Here is a 5,401-nt window from a genome sequence, read left to right as displayed (position 1 = left end):
ATGCAAACACACTTGTAGTAATTACCTGCGATTGATAATGAACTTATGCTAATGAACTTATCATAGGTTGCTTGTAACTATCTGCCCATCCCAACATTTAATGTTTCAAAACTAATGTTAACATTAAAACAAGCCCTTTTACGGTTAGCCAAAATGCAGCAGCCTTAAAACCAATATAACCCATGGTCAGGCCTCTTCCGCCTCGGGAAGAGGCCAAATAAGATGAGAAAGTTTAACCCCGAATGCGACTTTGGTTATGTGCACATAAAACCTCACACGAATTTAGTATAACCGCCGTATAACAGATGGAGAAAACATTGAACTAATGCTAATTCGGCATTGAACGATTACAATAGTCCCTGCCGGATGCCAGATGGCAGGGACTAGCAGGGACTAATAAAGACCACTGTCTTTGTCATAAATTAAAAAAAATTCCGAAAATGTAAAATACATAACCTCGTATTAAAGGTACAAAAAAATTGATTTCATTTAGCATAAAGTTTATGCGGGAATTTGCGCAACCTGTTCTCGACCTTAAAGTTTGAGGAGCATAGTTTAAATGACAATGTCGCAAGCGGTAATCTCTGCAGATGCTCTGAAGGTTCTGGAGAGGGCCTCATCGCACGTCAGCTATTATGACACCACCTCGAGATCCCCACGAAATCAACGGCGAATATTAAATTCCCGAAGATCGATGGCTGAGGAAAAACAAGGTTAGGGTAACCGCACAAGTAACTCTCGCTCGGTAGGGACAACTAATTTTGCCGGTTTGTTCTGCCATGCCAAGAGCTCTGGAACTTCGGTGTCACAACATCATAGCCTGTTAGCCCACTTGGCCCTGTTGAACGAGGTCGCTTAGCCCACTTGCCCCTTTTGAACGAGGTCGCGCTGGGCAGGGACTCGTCATTTTTTCGGTGTCTTATGCGATGGCTAAACCTCTGCAGGTGTCTATGATGGAGTGTATCCATGACATCACAGGTAAGTATTGAATCAATACCACCATCTTCGCTCAATTTCTGGCTTACATTGTTACTCCCCACCGATGAAATGATGGGGGTTTCACTACTTTTTTGGCAGGGAAACAAAATTATATTTTGCAGCAAGGCGCTATGCGGTCAAACTTTTTTCAGCAATGCCAATGCGCGTCTCACTGAATGCTTCCTCACAGGTACTTTTTTCAAGCTGTCGTCTGGCTATAGGGTTGATTCAGGACTGTGGTCGCCATTTCATAGAAGAAACACTCATTTTTATATGTAAAATGTTGCAAATGTCGCACAGCGGGAGAATATAGCGCACCATTTTAGCTTTAAACTTTTTTGGGTTTTTATCTGTTATGAGAAAACGTTTAAGGACTTAATTGACTGCCAGTAAAATACACTTGAAAAGTTTCTCTTTTCGTATCTAATATGCTGCAAATGTAACACAACTTGAGAATTTTGCTTTAAAATTTTGTGGGTTTTATTTTATTATGACAAAACAATTTAACGATTTAATTTACTGCCAGTTTGTGGCTTTAATTTTCTTCCAGTGTAATTAACTATCAGCTTGTGGCTTTAATTTACTGCCAGTTTGTGGCTTTAATTTTCTTCCAGTGTAATTAACTATCAGCTTGTGGCTTTAATTTACTGTCAACTTGTGGCCTTAACCTATTGCTTTAATTTACTGCCAATTTGAGGATATACTGTTAAACAAAAGTCTCCATATATTGGAAAACTGCATATAGCCTGTTAGCCCACTATATTTCACTATGTGCCTGGAGATTGTAGAGTGGTTATTTGATGATTGCACAATTTCGTGTACCTAGCGGGCTGGGTTAAATATTTAAATGTAATTTGGATGTAAAAACATTAGATTTCTTGACAATCTGTTCATTAGATTTTCAAAATAAATTTACAGAATATTTAGAAATGTAGAATCAGCGTAAGGGACAATAGTCTCAATGCACTGTTGGAGGGTAGGATAGTAAAGCTTAATGATAAGTGACAGTAGGTGTTGCCCATGTCAAAAGAACTGGAAAAAAACAAAATAAGGGACTAAAATAAATTCCGAGTAGCTAATATAGATTTAGTGTACTTAATATTTTGCAATAAAGAGTAGAAGCCCACCTGAACTGAACACATGAAGAAGCAAGAAAATAAAATAGCATGAATTTAACAAAGAATCAATGGACCTTCTCGTAACTATCTGGGAAAAGGGCACACATTCAACCTTGAAAAAACATTTAGATAGGAACGTTCTCTTACCTTTTATACGATGGAACACCGAATATCTGCAAAGAAGCCCACGCACCCAACTCATTCGCAGCACCATCCCCAAACACTCTGCAACCAACTGATCATCGTAGCTCAGAAAGGGGACATTAGAAAGAACTACAAACATGATCTTTGGCTGGTTGGAAATACTGAGAGGGGGTGAATCAGTATTTATTTTCAATTAAGGGTTTTCATAGCTAAGCTTCAAAAAAATTCTTCCAAATAATTCATCTAAGTTTTGTCTCAATCACCGCAGAGATTATGACATGATTTTTTTAGTTTTGTGTTTCCACCCTTTCAAGAAAATATGTGTGTTTTGTTTTATGGGAGTCTTGGATCACGATCTAAGGCTTTTATTGAATTTCAATATTTGGGTTATATTAACATTCATGCCAATCAGTAGCAAGACATTAGATTAATGGGGTTTGTCCATTAATGTGATTTCAGGCATTATCAGAATCCTAATATATTTCCTAATCAAGTGGATATGGGGTTCCCCTGCTCTGACCTTCAAAGTTGGTTTGCACTTATCTGATCTTGATTCTGCTCTGGTTACTGTATGCAAGAGTGTTGTCTCATTCTAATCAACTCTTTCCAGTTTTGTATCGTTATTTTACTGAACTTTTGCAATTGATCTCCCAAATAATTGTGGATTGAAATATTATTATTATTTATGTTATTCTGCCTATTTTTTTTTTGACAAAAATGGTAAATGCCTTTAAAACTATCAGAATACCTCAGATTGCAATCACTATATTTTTCAATTTACTAGTGCACTATTTCATTTGGGTGGCATTTTATCTTCATAATTGTCTTTTATTTGATCATCAAACCAACATTGCCAAGGGCAGCAAGGTCAATTCCATTATTTGACCTGAAGGAAGGCACTCGAAAAAAATCAAAACAATGCAATTGCAAGAACTCATAATGCCTGAAGTTGTAAGCACTTTCCTAATATCTTTTATTTTGTCAATAGAGAAAATTGTATGTTTTGTAATGGCATCTCCAATCATTTGATTTTTTACTATTCTTTTGTCATGAAAGAAAGACACCCTTAGCTAACACATTTGTAAGCAACTAAATATATAGAAAATACCCTTGGGTTGGATTGAAATGAGTTTACTTTATCACGAAGGTGTAATAACATGTTCATTATTTGTTCTAACTTGGATTTCATATACTTTCCATAGAAGTGCAGTTGTGTGATGGTGTTTATGATATATTATTCATTGCAACTATTTTTTGATTTTTTTGCAGAAAAAGAAGATATTTAGTGACCATATTCATACAGTTTTTGCAGTTTCAATACTTGAGTATCAATTTCTTTGAGTATGCTATTTATCCCCTTCTTGTTTTTTTCACCAAGTATTGTCAGTGCTTTGCATCTAGAACATATTGTGATGGTTGCAATTGTGTCAATTGTTGCAATAATGTTGAAAATGATGTTGTGAGATGGGAAGTTGTTGAGGCTACACTAGAGAAAAATCTGAATGCATTTTGGCCCAAAATTGCTAGGAGTATGAGTACACTTCGAGATAGTATGGTATGTACTACATTAATTGTGGATGTCGATTCTAAGCCATAATTTTGTTCTTAATTTTCCCATATGATGTATATATTTCAATAAATTGTAGAATATTTAAATAATATAAGAGGGTATTGATCGTGTTTCGATGATGTGGCAATTCTAATTTAGGCATTGTATATTTCTTGATTTTATTTATTTTCTCTTTTTTTTTTTTTTTTCTATTTATTTGTTCAGAACTTTTGCTCAAATTAACTTACAACTGTCCTTCAGCTAAGATGTTGCACTCAGGTGCATTTTTATGTTGTCTAAGTTACATACGATTGGAATCTGACCTCATCCACATTCACCTAGGAGGTTCCAAACCCAGGTCTCCATGTCAATACAAACTTGATCATTTTGTTGCAAGTTGCTAGACCACACATGCAACAAGCACATTTTTATGTTGTCTAAGTTACATACGATTGGAATTTGACCTCATCCACATTCACCTAGGAGGTTCCAAACCTAGGTCTCCATGTCAATAAAAACTTGATCATTTTGTTGCAAGTTGCTAGACCACACACTTCTATGGATTTTTCTTTATTAACTCTTTAGATGAACGAATCGTATGATGTTTTAAATAAATGACCATAAGATATCAACTTTAGGATTTATGCTCAAATATTAGATTATACTTATGTTATACCTGTAAATATTTACAACCTTGATCAGATATATTCTGTAGTTATGATTTTAAATTAAGCATAGTTGCATTGGAGACATCTTGTATCATCTAGTACTTAGTTATTTTAAGAAAATTGTGAGAGGAGAAACAGGAATTTGTGCCAGGTTATAGAAGAATGGGGGAATACAGGAAATAAATATGACATAATGGGGCAGATCATATATGGAGTGGTACTAGTAAACATGCCTCTAGAAGAAACATGTTTTTAGTAAAAAGTTTGCTCATTTTCTGGCATCTCTAAGGTTTGTGTGAGAAATTTTCCATGTATTTTGTAACACCCTCCTCCCACATCTACCCAAGTAACTGACCAATCAGGGTAAAGATGTGATGAGAGGCTAATATGATATCACTCAACCTCTTAAGTGACCTTAAGGAAGTGGAATAAGTGGAAACACACTATACATACCTTCACCATCAACAATAGGACCCCTGGGAACCATCCTAACCTTTTTGATAACCAACCCTTGGGTCACACTAAAATTTTAGACCACTTAACCCCCAAAAGCTCCCATGATATGGGCATGACAACATTTAGGAGGATCTGGATGCTCTCATGACATGGCATGCTAGCGTCCAGGGACTAGTTGCTCATTGTTGTGCCAACATCCTTGGGATTTGAGCCACTTTTAAAGCCCATAATTCCGGCTACTGCCCAAAACTTGCTATAACTTATGGAATCCATTAAACACATAATGACAAGAATAATAAATAAAAAAACAAACTCAAGGGCTAGTTCAGACTATCCCCAACTGGGACTGACATTTTGTCAAACACTTGGCATGAATGCAATCTACAGGTCTAGGATACAAGACAAAGCATGAATGGCTAAAAACTCTTATGAGACATGAAAAGAAGGATCACCACCTTCTCCCTTCAACTATTATGACATCAATTAGG

At 36.0% G+C, this 5,401-nt stretch overlaps 1 long non-coding RNA gene across 2 annotated transcripts; it reads left to right on the top strand.

Moving 5' to 3' along the window:
- The first annotated feature begins 539 nt into the window (after positions 1-539).
- LOC149237904 (uncharacterized) lies at positions 540-3,929 on the top strand. Of its 2 annotated transcripts, none has more exons than XR_016245326.1 (3): positions 540-978; positions 1,078-1,168; positions 2,700-3,199. It is a non-coding gene; the product is annotated as an uncharacterized LOC149237904 (long non-coding RNA). The 2 variants fall into 2 exon arrangements; XR_016245327.1 differs by lacking the exon at positions 2,700-3,199 and adding an exon at positions 3,510-3,929 and having other exon boundaries at positions 560-978.
- Positions 3,930-5,401: the final 1,472 nt, after the last annotated feature.

Source organism: Pinus tabuliformis, chromosome 8 (genome assembly GCF_031772625.1).
Source record: "Pinus tabuliformis cultivar Carrire ecotype Pingquan chromosome 8, CPIR1, whole genome shotgun sequence".
Lineage (NCBI taxonomy): Eukaryota > Viridiplantae > Streptophyta > Pinopsida > Pinales > Pinaceae > Pinus > Pinus tabuliformis.
This window is presented reverse-complemented; position numbering and strand designations above follow the sequence as displayed.